This window comes from Panulirus ornatus, chromosome 22 (assembly GCF_036320965.1).
Source record: "Panulirus ornatus isolate Po-2019 chromosome 22, ASM3632096v1, whole genome shotgun sequence".
NCBI classification, from domain to species: Eukaryota; Metazoa; Arthropoda; class Malacostraca; order Decapoda; family Palinuridae; genus Panulirus; species Panulirus ornatus.
Window position 1 is genome coordinate 23,642,111 of NC_092245.1, and position 16,423 is coordinate 23,658,533.

At 48.9% G+C, this 16,423-nt stretch overlaps 1 protein-coding gene across 1 annotated transcript in view; it reads right to left on the reverse strand.

Moving 5' to 3' along the window:
- Positions 1 to 15,927, reverse strand: part of LOC139756632 (uncharacterized) — a 62,901-nt gene extending 46,974 nt beyond the window's left edge. The window contains exons 1-2 of the mRNA XM_071676303.1: positions 15,769 to 15,927; positions 15,438 to 15,533 (exon numbers count right to left, since the gene is read on the reverse strand). The gene's annotated coding sequence lies outside the window, so the exon portion shown is untranslated. The remainder of the gene's footprint in view (positions 1 to 15,437; positions 15,534 to 15,768) is intronic.
- Between the last annotated feature and the right edge of the window lie 496 nt (positions 15,928 to 16,423).

Consider the following 16,423-nt stretch of genomic DNA (forward strand, 5'->3'; position numbering starts at 1 on the left):
TCTATCAACTATATCATATGCCTTCTCCAGATCCATAAATGCTACATACAAATCCATTTGCTTTTCTAAATATTTCTCACACATTCTTCAAAGCAAACACCTGATCCACACATCCTCTACCACTTCTGAAACAACACTGCTCTTCCCCAATCTGATGCTCTGTACATGCTTGAACCCTCTCAATCAATACCTTCCCATATAATTTCCCAGGAATACTCAACAAACTTATACCTCTGTAATTTGAGCACTCACCTTTATCCCCTTTGCTTTTGTACAATGGCACTATGCATGCATTCCGCCAATCCTCAGGCACCTCACCATGAGTTATACATATGTTAGATATCCTTACCAACCAGTCAACAACACAGTCATCCCCTTTTTTAATAAATTCCACTGCAATACAATCCAAACCCACTACCTTGCCAGCTTTCATCTTCCACAAGGCTTTTACTACCTCTTCTCTGTTTACCAAATCATTCTCCCTAACCCTCTCACTTTGCACTTCACCCCGAGGTATATATAAATATACTTATGTGAGTAGGAGAGATGACCAGAGGGCATTATTGGATTATGTGTAACTGACAGGTATATGAAAGAGACTTTTGGATGTAAATGTGCTTAGAGGGGCAGCTGGAGGGATGTATGATCACTATCTTGAGGAGGCGTAGGTGAAGATCTTTAGAGGTTTTCAGAAAATAAGAGAATGTTGGGGAGAAGAGAGTGGTGAGAGTAAGTGAGCTTCGAAAGGAGACTCGTGTGAGGAAATACCAGTAGATATTGAGAGCAGAATGGCAAAATGTGAAAGCAAATGATATAAGGGGAGTGGGGGAGGAATGGGATGTTTTTAGGGAAGTAGTGATGGCTTGCACAAAAGATGCATGTAGCATGAAAAAGGTGGGCACATTAGGAAGGGTAGTGAATGGTGGGATAAAGAAGTAAGATTGTTAGTGAGAAAGAAGAGAGACATTTGGATGATTTTTGCAGGGAAGTAATGCAAATGACTGGGAGATGTATAAAGGAAAGCAGCAGGAGGTCAAGAGAAAGGTGCAAGAGGTGAAAAAGAGGGCAAATGAGAGTTGGGATGAAAGAGTATCATTACATTTTAGGGAGAAGATAAAAGATGTTTTGGAAGGAGGTAAATAAAGTGCGTAAGACAAGAGAACAAATGGGAACATCGGTGAAGGGGACAAATGGGAAGGTAATAACAAGTAGTGATGCAGTGAGGAGATGGAGTGAATATTATGAAGGTTTATTGAATGTGTCTGATGATAGAGTGGCAGATATAGGGTGTTTTGGTTGGGGTGGAGTGCAAAGTGAGAGGGCCAGGGAGAATGGTTTATTAAACAAAGAAGAGGTAGTGAAAGTTTTGTGAAAGATGAAAGCCGGCAAGGTGGCAGGTTTGGATGGTATTGCAATGGAATTTCATAAAAAAGGGATGTCTGTGTTGTTGATTGGTTGGTAAGGATATTCAATGTATGTATGGATCATGGTGAAGTGCCTGAGGGTTGGTGGAATGCATGCATAGCGCCACTGTACAAAGGCAATGGGGAAGGGTGAGTGTTCAAATTACAGAGGTTTGTTGAGTATTCCTGGGAAATCATATGAGAGGGTAGTGACTGAGAGGGTAAAGGCATATACAGAGCATCAGATTGGGGAAGAGCATTGTGGTTTCAGAAGTGGTAGAAGATGTGTGGATCAGGTGTTTGCTTTGAAAAATGTATGCGAAAAATACTTAAAAAAACAGATGGATTTGTGCGGAACATTCATGGATCTGGAGAGGGCATATGACAGGGTAAATAGAGATGCTTTGTGGAAGGTTTTAAGAGTATATGGTGTGGGAGGTATGCTGCTAGAAGCAGTGAAAAGTTTTTACAAAGGAGGTAAAGCATGTGTATGAGTAGGAAGAGAGGCAAGTGATTGGTGCCCAGTGAATGTTGGATTGCAGCAGGGGTGCGTGAGGTCTCCATGGTTGTTTAATTTGTTTATAGATGGAGTGGTTAGGGAGGTGAATACCAGTTTTGGAGAGAGGGGCAAGTATACAGTCTGTTACAGAAGAAAGGGCATGGGAAGCAAGTCAGTTTTTGTTTGCTGATGATACAGCGCTGGTGGCCAATTCGGGTGAGAAATTGCAAAAGTTGGTGACCAAATTTGGTAAAGTGTGTGAAAGAAGAAAATAGAGAGTATATGTGAATAAGAGCAAGGTTATTAGGTTTAGTAGAGTTGAGAGACAAGTCAATTGGGAGGTAAGTTTAAATGGAAAAACTGGAGGAAGTGGAGTGCATTAGATATCTGGGAGTGGACTTAGCAAATGGAACCATGGAAATGGAAGCGAGTCACAGGGTTGGGGAGGGGGCGAAGGTTCTGGGAGCATTGAAGAATGCGTGGGAGGCAAGAACCTTATCTTGGAGGGCAAAAATGAGTATGTCTGAAGGAATGGTGGCTCCAACAAAGTAATATGGTTGTAAAGCATGGGGTATAGATAGAGTTTTGCGGAGCAGATGTGTTGGAAATGAAATGTATGAGGACAATATGTGGTGTGAGGTGATTTGATCGAGTAAGTAATGAAAGGGTAAGAGATTATGTGTGGTGATAAAAGGAGTATAGTTGAGAGAGAGAGGGTGTGTTGAAATGGTTTGGTCACATGGAGAGAAAGAGTAAGAAAAGATTGACAACGAGGATATATGTGTCAGATGTGGAGGGAAGGAGGAGAAGCAGGAGGCCAAATTGGAGGAGAAAGGATGGAGTGAAAAAGATTTTCAGGAATTGGGGCCCTAACATACAGGAGGGTGAAAGGAGTGCCAGGAAAGGAGTGAATTGGAATGATGTGGTATACCAGGGTTGATGTGCTGTCAATGAATTGATTCAGAGAATGTGAAGAGTCTGTGGAAAGGGAGCTGTGATTTCAGTGCATTACACAAGACAGCTGGAGACTGAGTATGAATGAATATGGCTTTTTTGTATGTTCCTGGCACTTCCTTACAGGAGGGAAGGTGGGGGATGCTATTTCATGTGTGGTGGGGTGGTGACAGGAATGGATGAAGGCAGCAAGTATGAATATGTATATGAGTATATATGTGTATGTCTTTGTATGTATATGATGAAATGTACATGCAAGTATATTTGTGTGTGTGGGCGTTTATGTATATACATGTGTATGTGGGTGGGTTGGGCCATTCCTCGTCTGTTTTCTTGCACTACCTCGCTAACACGGGAGATGGCGGTTAAGCATAATAAAAAGAAAATACATTTCAATGTATATTTCATTCTTTTTTCTATTATACTTTGTCGCTGTCTCCTGCGTTAGCGAGGCAGCGCAAGGAAGCAGACGAAAGAATGACCCAACCCAGCCACAAACACATGTATATACATACATGTCCATGCACGTAAATATACATACCTATACATCTCAATGTATACATATATATACACACACAGACATATACATGTACACACATGTACATAATTCATACTGTCTGCCCTTACTCATTCCCGTCGTCATCCTGCCACACATGAAATGAAAACTCCCTCCCCCCGCATGTGCGCGAGGTAGCGCTAGGAAAAGACAACAAAGGCCACATTCATTCACAATTGGTCTCTAGCTGTCATGTATAATGCACTGAAACCACAGCTCCCTTTCCACATCCAGGCCCAACAAAACTTTCCATGGTTTACCCCAAACGCTTCACATGCCCTGGTTCAATCCAGTGACAGCACGTCGACCCTGGTATACCACATCGTTCCAATTCACTCTATTCCTTGCACGCCTTTCACCCTCCTGCATATTCAGGCCCCGATCACTCAAAATCATTTTCACTCCATCTTTCCACCTCCAATTAGGTCTGCCATTTCTCGTTCCCTCCACCTCTGACACATATATCCTCTTTGTCAATCTTTCCTCACTCATTCTCTCCATGTGACCAAACCATTTCAAAACACCCTCTTCTGCTCTCTCAACCACTCTTTTTATTACCACACATCTCTCTTACCCTTTCATTACTTACTTGATCAAACCACCTCACACCACATATCGTCCTCAAACATCTCATTTCCAGCACATCCACCCTTTGCAACCATATAACATTGTTGGAACCACTATTCCTTCAAACATACCCAGTTTTGCTTTCCAAGATAACGTTCTCGACTTCCACACATTCTTCAACGCTCCCAGAACTTTCACCCCCTCCCCCACCATATGATTCACTTCTGCTTCCATGGTTCCATCTGCTGCCAAATCCACTCCCAGATATCTAAAACACTTCATTTCCTCCAGTTTTTCTCCAATCAAACTTATCTTCCAAGTGACTTGTCCCTCAACCCTACTGTACCTAATAACCTTGCTCTTATTCACATTTACTCTCAGCTTTCTTCATTTCACACACTTTACCAAACTCATTCACCAGCTTCTGCAGTTTCTCACCCGAATCAGAAACCAGCACTCTATCATCAGCGATCAACAACCGACTCACTTCCCAAGCTCTCTCATCCACAACAGACTACACATTACAGAGATTACACATATGTATACATGTACATATCCATAATTACTGCCTTCACCCACTGCCATCGCCACCCCACCACACATGAAAGTATCATCCCCCCTCCGGCGAGTCAGTGCCAGTAACATATGAAAAAGGCCACATTCATTCACATTAAGTCTCTAGCTGTCATGTGTAATGCACCAAAACCACAGCTTCCTTTCCACATCCAGGCCCCATAGACCTTTCCATGATTTACCCTAGACGCTTCACATGCCCTGATTCAATCCATTGGCAGCACGTTGACCCCGGTATAACACAGAGTTTCAATTCACTCTATTCCTTGAACGCCCTTCACCCTCCTGTATGTTCAGGCCCCGATCGATCAAAATCTTTTCCCCTCCATCCTTTCACTTCCAATTTGGTCTCCCGCTTCTCTTTCTTCCCTCCACCTCCAATTTGTTCTCCTGCTTCCCTTTCTTCCCTCCACCTCTGACACATATATCCTCTTTGTCAATCTTTCCTCACTCATTATCTCCTTGTGATCAAACCATTTCAACACACCATCTTCTGCTCTCTCAACCACACTTTTTATTACCACACATCTCTCTTACATTTCATTACTCTTTCAATGAAACCACCACACACCACAAATTGTCCTCAAACATTTCATTTCCAGCACACACACTCCTCCACAGAACCCTATCTACAGCCGATGCCTCGTAACCATATAACATTGTTGGAACCACTATTCCTTCAAACACCCATTTTTGCTCTCAAAAATGATGTTTTTGCCCTCCACACATTCTTCAATGCTCCCAGAACTTTTACCCCTCCCCCACCCTGTGACTCACTTCTGCTTCCATGGTTCCATCAACTGCTAAGTCCACTCCCAGATATCTAAAACACTTCACTTCCTCCAGTATTTCCATTCACACTTACCTTCCAATTAACTTGTCCCTGAACCCTACTGTACCTAATAAACTTGCTCTTATTCACATTTACTCTCAACTTTCTTCTTTCACACACTTTACCAAACTCAGTCACCAGCTTCTGCAGTTTATCACCTGAATCAGCCACAAGCGTAGTATCATCATCGAACAACAACTGACTCACTTCCCAAGCCCTCTCATCCACACCAGCCTACATACTTGCCCCTCTCTTCAAAACTCTTGCATTCACCTCCCTAACAATCCCACCCATAAACAAATTAAACAACCATGGAGACATCATGCACCCCTGCTGCAAATTGACATTCATTGGAAACCAATCACTTCCTCCCTTCCTACTCATACACATGCCTTACATCATTGGTTAAAACTTTTCACTGCTTCTAGCATATGCTCTTAAAACCTTCCACAAACCATCTCTATCAACCCTATCAGATGCCTTCTTCAGATTCATAAATACTACATACAGATCCATTTGTTTTTCTAAGTATTTCTCACACACATTCTTCAGAGCAAACTCCTGATTCACACATCCTCTACGACTTCTGAAACCACACTGCTCTTCCCCATTCTGATGCTCTGTACATGCCTTTATCCTCTCAATCAATACCCTCCCATATAATTTCCCAGGAATACTCAACAAACTTATGCCTCTGTAATTTGAACACTCGCCTTTATCCCATTTGCCTTCGTACGGTGGCACTATGCATGCGTTCTGCCAATCCTCAGGCACTTCACCATGATCCATACATACACTGAATATCCTAACCAACTAGTCAACAACACAGTCACCCCCCTTTTTTGATAATCTTCACTGCAATACCATCCAAACCTGCCACCTTGCTGGTTTCATCTTCTGCAAAGCTTTCATTACGTCTTCTCTGTTCACCAAACCTTTTTCCCTGACCCTCCCACTTCACACATCACCCCGACAAAAACTCCCTATATCTGCCACTCTATCATCAAGCACATTCAACAAACCTTCAAAATACTCGATCCATCTCCTTCTCACTTCATCACTACTTGTTATTTACCCCCCCCCCCCCCCCCCCCCCCCCCCCCCCCCCCCCCCCCCCCCCCCCCCCCCCCCCCCCCCCCCCCCCCCCCCCCCCCCCCCCCCCCCCCCCCCCCCCCCCCCCCCCCCCCCCCCCCCCCCCCCCCCCCCCCCCCCCCCCCCCCCCCCCCCCCCCCCCCCCCCCCCCCCCCCCCCCCCCCCCCCCCCCCCCCCCCCCCCCCCCCCCCCCCCCCCCCCCCCCCCCCCCCCCCCCCCCCCCCCCCCCCCCCCCCCCCCCCCCCCCCCCCCCCCCCCCCCCCCCCCCCCCCCCCCCCCCCCCCCCCCCCCCCCCCCCCCCCCCCCCCCCCCCCCCCCCCCCCCCCCCCCCCCCCCCCCCCCCCCCCCCCCCCCCCCCCCCCCCCCCCCCCCCCCCCCCCCCCCCCCCCCCCCCCCCCCCCCCCCCCCCCCCCCCCCCCCCCCCCCCCCCCCCCCCCCCCCCCCCCCCCCCCCCCCCCCCCCCCCCCCCCCCCCCCCCCCCCCCCCCCCCCCCCCCCCCCCCCCCCCCCCCCCCCCCCCCCCCCCCCCCCCCCCCCCCCCCCCCCCCCCCCCCCCCCCCCCCCCCCCCCCCCCCCCCCCCCCCCCCCCCCCCCCCCCCCCCCCCCCCCCCCCCCCCCCCCCCCCCCCCCCCCCCCCCCCCCCCCCCCCCCCCCCCCCCCCCCCCCCCCCCCCCCCCCCCCCCCCCCCCCCCCCCCCCCCCCCCCCCCCCCCCCCCCCCCCCCCCCCCCCCCCCCCCCCCCCCCCCCCCCCCCCCCCCCCCCCCCCCCCCCCCCCCCCCCCCCCCCCCCCCCCCCCCCCCCCCCCCCCCCCCCCCCCCCCCCCCCCCCCCCCCCCCCCCCCCCCCCCCCCCCCCCCCCCCCCCCCCCCCCCCCCCCCCCCCCCCCCCCCCCCCCCCCCCCCCCCCCCCCCCCCCCCCCCCCCCCCCCCCCCCCCCCCCCCCCCCCCCCCCCCCCCCCCCCCCCCCCCCCCCCCCCCCCCCCCCCCCCCCCCCCCCCCCCCCCCCCCCCCCCCCCCCCCCCCCCCCCCCCCCCCCCCCCCCCCCCCCCCCCCCCCCCCCCCCCCCCCCCCCCCCCCCCCCCCCCCCCCCCCCCCCCCCCCCCCCCCCCCCCCCCCCCCCCCCCCCCCCCCCCCCCCCCCCCCCCCCCCCCCCCCCCCCCCCCCCCCCCCCCCCCCCCCCCCCCCCCCCCCCCCCCCCCCCCCCCCCCCCCCCCCCCCCCCCCCCCCCCCCCCCCCCCCCCCCCCCCCCCCCCCCCCCCCCCCCCCCCCCCCCCCCCCCCCCCCCCCCCCCCCCCCCCCCCCCCCCCCCCCCCCCCCCCCCCCCCCCCCCCCCCCCCCCCCCCCCCCCCCCCCCCCCCCCCCCCCCCCCCCCCCCCCCCCCCCCCCCCCCCCCCCCCCCCCCCCCCCCCCCCCCCCCCCCCCCCCCCCCCCCCCCCCCCCCCCCCCCCCCCCCCCCCCCCCCCCCCCCCCCCCCCCCCCCCCCCCCCCCCCCCCCCCCCCCCCCCCCCCCCCCCCCCCCCCCCCCCCCCCCCCCCCCCCCCCCCCCCCCCCCCCCCCCCCCCCCCCCCCCCCCCCCCCCCCCCCCCCCCCCCCCCCCCCCCCCCCCCCCCCCCCCCCCCCCCCCCCCCCCCCCCCCCCCCCCCCCCCCCCCCCCCCCCCCCCCCCCCCCCCCCCCCCCCCCCCCCCCCCCCCCCCCCCCCCCCCCCCCCCCCCCCCCCCCCCCCCCCCCCCCCCCCCCCCCCCCCCCCCCCCCCCCCCCCCCCCCCCCCCCCCCCCCCCCCCCCCCCCCCCCCCCCCCCCCCCCCCCCCCCCCCCCCCCCCCCCCCCCCCCCCCCCCCCCCCCCCCCCCCCCCCCCCCCCCCCCCCCCCCCCCCCCCCCCCCCCCCCCCCCCCCCCCCCCCCCCCCCCCCCCCCCCCCCCCCCCCCCCCCCCCCCCCCCCCCCCCCCCCCCCCCCCCCCCCCCCCCCCCCCCCCCCCCCCCCCCCCCCCCCCCCCCCCCCCCCCCCCCCCTCGGAAGGTTGCGTGGTTCACATTACAGTGGTTAGTGAGTATTCCTGGTAAATTATATGGGAGGGTATTGATTGAGAGGGTGAAGGCATGTACAGAGCATCAGATTGGGGAAGAGCAGTGTGGTTTCAGAAGTGGTAGAGGATGTGTGGATCAGGTGTTTGCTTTGAAGAATGTATGTGAGAAATACTTAGAAAAGCAAATGGATTTGTATGTAGCATTTATGGATCTGGAGAAGGCATATGATAGAGTTGATAGAGATGCTCTGTGGAAGGTATTAAGAATATATGGTGTGGGAGGAAAGTTGTTAGAAGCAGTGAAAAGTTTTTATCGAGGATGTAAGGCATGTGTACGTGTAGGAAGAGAGGAAAGTGATTGGTTCTCAGTGAATGTAGGTTTGCGGCAGGGGTGTGTGATGTCTCCATGGTTGTTTAATTTGTTTATGGATGGGGTTGTTAGGGAGGTAAATGCAAAAGTTTTGGAAAGAGGGGCAAGTATGAAGTATGTTGGGGATGAGAGAGCTTGGGAAGTGAGTCAGTTGTTGTTCGCTGATGATACAGCGCTGGTGGCTGATTCATGTGAAAAACTGCAGAAGCTGGTGACTGAGTTTGGTAAAGTGTGTGGAAGAAGAAAGTTAAGAGTAAATGTGAATAAGAGCAAGGTTATTAGGTACAGTAGGGTTGAGGGTCAAGTCAATTGGGAGGTGAGTTTGAATGGAGAAAAACTGGAGGAAGTGAAGTGTTTTAGATATCTGGGAGTGGATCTGGCAGCGGATGGAACCATGGAAGCGGAAGTGGATCATAGGGTGGGGGAGGGGGCGAAAATTCTGGGGGCCTTGAAGAATGTGTGGAAGTCGAGAACATTATCTCGGAAAGCAAAAATGGGTATGTTTGAAGGAATAGTGGTTCCAACAATGTTGTATGGTTGCGAGGCGAGGGCTATGGATAGAGTTGTGCGCAGGAGGATGGATGTGCTGGAAATGAGATGTTTGAGGACAATGTGTGGTGTGAGGTGGTTTGATCGAGTGAGTAACATAAGGGTAAGAGAGATGTGTGGAAATAAAAAGAGCATGGTTGAGAGAGCAGAAGAGGGTGTTTTGAAGTGGTTTGGGCACATGGAGAGAATGAGTGAGGAAAGATTGACCAAGAGGATATATGTGTCGGAGGTGGAGGGAACGAGGAGAAGAGGGAGACCAAATTGGAGGTGGAAAGATGGAGTGAAAAAGATTTTGTGTGATCGGGGCCTGAACACGCAGGAGGGTGAAAGGAGGGCAAGGAATAGAGTGAATTGGAGCGATGTGGTATACCGGGGTTGACATGCTGTCAGTGGATTGAATCAAGGCATGTGAAGCGTCTGGGGTAAACCATGGAAAGCTGTGTAGGCATGTATATTTGCGTGTGTGGACGTATGTATATACATGTGTATGGGAGGGGGTTGGGCCATTTCTTTCGTCTGTTTCCTTGCGCTACCTTGCAAACGCGGGAGACAGCGACAAAGTATAATAAAAAAAATATAATAATATAAATAAGTATATCTATGCTTGGCTTGTGCAAATTACAGAGGTATAAGTTTGTTGAGTATTCCTGGGATATTATAAGGGAGGGTATTGATTGAGAGGGTGAAGGCATGTACAGAGCATCAGATTGGGGAAGAGCAGTGTGGTTTCATTAGTGGTAGAGGATGTGTGGATCAGGAGTTTGCTTTGAAGAATGTATGTGAGAAATACTTAGAAAAGCAAATGGATTTGTATGTAGCATTTACAGATCTGGAGCTTAAGGCATATGATAGAGATGATAGAGATGCTCTGCAGAAGGTTTTAAGAATATATGGTGTGGGAGGCAAGTTGTTAGAAGCAGTGAAAAGTTTTTATCGAGGATGTAAGGCATGTGTACGAGTAGGAAGAGAGGAAAGTGATTGGTTCTTAGTGAATGTTGGTTTGCAGCAGAGGTGCATGATGTCTCCATGGTTGTTTAATTTGTTTATGGATGGGGTTGTTAGGGAGGTGAATGCAAGAGTTTTGGAGAGGGGCAAGTATACAGTCTGTTGTGGATGAGAGAGCTTGGAAAGCGAGTCAGTTGTTGTTCGCTGATGATATAGCGCTGGTGGCTGATTCGGGTGAGAAACTGCAGAAGCTGGTGACTGAGTTTGGTAAAGTGTGTGAAAGAATAAAGCTGAGAGTAAATGTGAATAAGAGCAAGGGAAAGGAATGAATAAGGGCAGATAGTATGACTTATGTACATGCGTATATATGTATATGTCTGTGTGTGTATATATATGTATACGTTGAGATGTATAGGTATGTATATGTGCATGTGTGGATGTGTATGTATATACATGTGTATGTGGGTGGGTTGGGTCATTCTTTCGTCTGTTTCCTTGCGCCACCTCGCTAACGCGGGAGACAGCGACAAAGTACAATAAATAAATAAATAAATCTATGCGTGTAGGAGAGATGGGTAGAGGGCATTATTGGATTGTGTGTTAATTGATAGGCAAGTAAAAGAGAGAGGTTTGGATGTTAGTGTGCTGAGAGGTGCAGCTGGAGGGATGTCTGAAGATTTGAAGAGGTTTTCAGAAAAGAAGAGAGTGGTGGAAGTATGTAAACTTTAAAAGGAGACTTGTGTGAGGAAGTACCAGGAAAGATTGAGTGCAGAATGGCAAAAGGTGAGAGCAAACGACATAAGGGGAGTGGGGGAGGAATGGGATGTAATTAGGGAAGCAGTGATGGCTTGCGCAAAACATGCATGTGGAGGAGAAAGTTGGGAGGTGGACTAATTAATATTGGTAGCAAATGGTGGGATAAAGAAGTAAGTTTGTTAGTGAAAGAGAAGAGAGAGGTGTTTGGACAATTTTTGCAGGGAAGTAGTGCAAATGACTAGAAGACATAAAAAAGAAAGCAGCAGGAAGTAAAAAAAAAGGGTGCAATAGGTGGTAAAGGGCAAATGAGAGTTAGGGTGAGTATCATTAAACTTTAGGGAGAATAAAAACATGTTTTGGAAGGAGGTACATAAAGTGCATAAGATGAGAACATATGGGAACATCGGTGAAGGGGGCAAATGGAGAAGTAATAACAAGTAGTGTTGAAGTGTGGAGATGGAGTGAATATTTTGAAGGCTTGTTGAATGTGTTTGATGACAGAGTGGCAGATATAGTGTTTTGGTTGGGGTGGAGTGCGAAGTGAAAGGGTCAGGGAAAATGGTTTGATGAACAGAGAAGAGGTAGTGAAAGCTCTTTGGAAGATCAAAGCTGGCAAGGCAACAGGTTTGGATTGCATTGCAGTGGAATTTATAAAATAGGGGGAAGACTGTTGTTGATTGGTTGGCAAGGATATTCAATGTATGTATGGATCATGGTGAAGTGCCTGAGGATTGGCAGAATACATGCATAGGGGATAAAGGCGAGTGATCAAATTACAAAGGCAAAAGTTTGTTGAGTATTCCTGGGAAATTATGTGTGGGGGTACTGATTGAGAGTTAAAGGCATATAAAGAACATCAGACGGGAAGAACAGTGTGGTTTCAGAAGTGGATGAGGATGTGTAAAGCAGGTGTTTGCTTTGAAGAATGTATGTGAGAAATACTTAGAAAAACAGATGGATTTGTATATAGCATTTATGGCTCTGGATAGAGATGCTTTGTGGAAGGTTTTAAGCATATATGGTGAGGGGGATAAGTTGCTAGAAACAGTGGAAAGTTTTTACCAAGGATTTTAGGCATGTGTACAAGTAGGAAAAGAGGAAAGTGATTGGTTCCCAGTAAATGTTAGTTTGCAGCAGGGGTACGTGATGTCTCCATGGTTGTTTAATTTGTTTATGGATTGGGTTTGTTAGGGAGGTGAATGCAAGAGTTTTGGAGAGAGGGGCAAGTATGCAGTCCGTTCTGGATGAGAGGGCTTGGGAAGTGAGTAAGGTGTTGTTGGCTGATGATACAGTGCCGATGGCTGATTTGGGCGAGAAACTTCAGAAATTGGTGACCGAATCTGGTAAGGTGTGTGAAAAAAGAAAGTTGAGAGTGAATGTGAATAAGAGGAAAGTTATTAGGTTTAGTAGGGTTAAGGGACAAGTTAATTGGGAGGCAAGTTTGAGTGGAGAAATACTGGAGAAGTGAAGTTTCTATATATCTGGGAGTGGATTCAGCATCAGATGGAACCATGGAAGCGGAAGTGAGTCACAGGGTGGGGGATGGAGCGAAGGTTCTGGGAGCATTGAAGAATGTGTGGAAGGTGAGAATGTTACCTCCGAGGGCAAAAATGGGTACGTTTGAAGGAATAGTGTTTCCAACAATGTTATATGGTTGCGTGGTGTGGGCTTTTGATAGGGTTGTATGGAGGAGGGTGGATGTGTTGAAAATGAAATGTTTGAGGACGATATGTGGTGTGAGGTGGTTTGACCGAGAAAGTGATGAAAGGGTAAGAGAGATGTGTGGTAATAAAAAGATTGTGGTTGAGACAGCAGAAAGGGGTGTGTTGAAATGGTATAGACACATGGAGAAGAGGGGTGAGGAAAGACTGACAGAGGATATATGCGTCAGAGGTGGAGGGAAGAAGAAGCAAGAGACCAAATTGGAGGTGGAAGGATGGAGTGAAAAACATTTCGAGTGATCGGGGCCTGAACATACAGGAGGGTGAAAGGCGTGCAAGGAATAGAGCGAGGTGGAACAATGTGGTATACCGGGGTCGATGTGCTGTCAATGGATTGAACCAGGGTATGTGAAGTGTCTAGGGTAAACCATGGAAAGGTTTGTGGGGCCTGGATGTGTAAAGGGAGCTGTGATTTCAGTGCATCACACATAACAGCTAGAGACTGAGCAGGAACGAATGTGGCCTTTTTTTTCTGTTCCTGGCCCTGCCTCACTGGAGGGAGGGAGGGAGGGGGGGATGCTATTTTGTGTGTGGCATGGTGGTAACTGAAATGGATGAAGGCAGCAAATATGGATATCTACACGTGTATATATGCATATGTCTGTGTATGTATATGTATGTGTACATTGAAATGTATATGTATATGTGTATGTGGGTGGGTTGGGCTATTCCTCGTCTGCTTCCTTGCACTACCTCACTAACATGGGAGATGGCGGTTAAGCATAATAATAATAATGATAATGATAATAGTAATAATAATAATAGAAATATCAATATGATGCAGCTGCCTTTACGTGAGAATAGTTTCCATAGTTTTCATATTCAAACCTTTTCCCTTCTGAGTGAACATGTTTATGCATGTTAACATTGCTCTTGTATGTAAATTGTTCTCATAATCCTCACATTCACTCTTCTTTCCTTTGCGAATAACTTGGCACATGTTACGATTATCCATCATTAAGAATAATTTCCAATAATACTCGTATTCAGACTTTTTCACCTGTATGAAAACCTAAGTATATACTAAGGTTGTCCATTATGAATAGTTGCCCACTATTCTCACCACCTAACTTTTTCTTACATGAGTGAATAACTGTGTACTGCTTGTTCAGGTTGCTCTTCTGTGTGAATCATTTTCGCATGATCCTCACATTTAAACTTTAACCAATATGAACACTTCTGTGCATGTTAAGGCTCCCCTTCAAAGAGAATAATTCTGCAATATACTCACATTAAGGGTGACCTTTTTGTGTACATTATTTCCAAGAATCCTCATTCAAGCTTTTCACCTATGTGAATAATCTTGTGCATGTTAAGGTTGCCCTATTGCGTGAATTATTTCCCACAATCCTTTCATTAAACCTTTTTCTCACCTGTGCAATTAAATCTGAGAGTTCAAGAGTTGTTATTATGTGTGAATCAATTCCCACAATCCTCACATACATACATTTTTTTTTTTTTTTTGTTTTTGCTTTGTCGCTTTTGCGAGGTAGCGCAAGGAAGCAGACGAAAGAAATGGCCCAACCCATCCCCATACACATGTATATATACACACGTTCACACATGCAAATATACATACCTACACAGCTTTCCATGGTTTACCCCAGACGCTTCACATGCCCTGATTCAATCCACTGACAGCACGTCAACCCCGGTATACCACATCGATCCAATTCACTCTATTCCTTGCCCTCCTTTCACCCTCCTGCATGTTCAGGCCCCAATCACACAAAATCTTTTTCACTCCATCTTTCCACCTCCAATTTGGTCTCCCACTCCTCGTTCCCTCCACCTCCGACACATATATCCTCTTGGTCAATCTTTCCTCACTCATTCTCTCCATGTGCCCAAACCATTTCAAAACACCCTCTTCAGCTCTCTTAACCACGCTCTTTTTATTTCCACACATCTCTCTTACCCTTACGTTACTTACTCGATCAAACCACCTCACAACACACATTGTCCTCAAACATCTCATTTCCAGCACATCCATCCTCCTGTGCACAACTCTATCCATAGCCCACGCCTCGCAACCATACAACATTGTTGGAACCACTATTCCTTCAAACATACCCATTTTTGCTTTCCGAGATAATGTTCTCGACTTCCACACATTCTTCAAGGTTCCCAGAATTTTCGCCCCCTCCCCCACCCTATGATCCACTTCCGCTTCCATGGTTCCATCCGCTGCCAGATCCACTCCCAGATATCTAAAACACTTTACTTCCTCCAGTTTTTCTCCATTCAAACTTACCTCCCAATTGACTTGACCCTCAACCCTACTGTACCTAATAACCTTGCTCTTGTTCACATTTACATCTCTAAGAATAGTTTTGCTTGTCAAAATTGCCTTCTATTGTTAATTCCTTCCCACAATCCTTATAATCAAACTTCTTACGGGTAAATAACTTTAAGATTACCCTTTTGAGGGAACAGTGTCCCACACTCATGACATTCAAACTTAATGCCAAATGATTCAGCTTGTATATCATGGGGCTGTCTTTTTTTACATGCATCCTTCTACATACTTACACTCCTTACACTGTGTTTAACAGATGAAGTGTATCTAAAAGTAATATATCTCTGGTGGAGTATTTACCTGTAATAAAGGACTGTATTCAGCTGTATCTTAAGGTATGCAATGATTTCATCATATTTGTCACCGATGATTATCCAACATCAGTTGAGCACAAGCCTTAAAAGAGAGATACAGATAAAACATTGTGTAACTGCTCAAGCACTATTGTTTCAGAATACTGCTCAAAATTTCTTAAATAAACATATAGTCTCTCATCCAAAAATAAGAAATTTTCAAACCCAACTAATAGTAAGAAAAACAGTAATGAACAATCCAATTAAACTTTTTTTTTCCCCAAAGAGATGATATGGTTAAGTTTCAAGACCCTGTGCGACAACCTGATGAGCATTACCTAATTAATTTCTTAGTGAAGAGCATCTAAAGGAGTCTTCACCGCCAAAGAAGTATATCAACACCTGCTTAATGAATTCTTCAAAACTTGAATGACTTGAAAAGTAGTTATCCCATCATTCTCCTCTTGCACTGGTAGTCGACAATGATCCTTCTGTATAACGTCTGAAACAGTAGACACGGAAAACCTTTTGTACTTTCATCATATATGGAATGACATTTCCACCCTTTATAACCCATAAGTAGAATGTTCCTTAAACCATCACATCTTCCAGTGACAAAGATTTCCTTAACCATCATATCATCCACAGTCAAAAAGACTATGTAGACAACAGAAATATTTCTATCACATGCATTAGAATAGTCAACTAATAACCGAGTCCTTGTTCTGTTATATACATAACTATGGACAAAAACTCCCATGAAGGCTTATATGCAAGTCAAAAGTAATATACTATATTCTTTGGGGGACTATTCAAGACCTCTAAGAACTGCATAAGCAAGAAAAGCTGGTATGGACTCTATTACAAGAATGTATGAAGACCATTCAGTTAAAACAGACATGCAAAAAAAGAGACTAGACTAAAGGAAATGAAGACAACAGAGAACAAACTACTGGGAATGTTTGGGAATTTGTTAAGGAACAAGACCAAAGG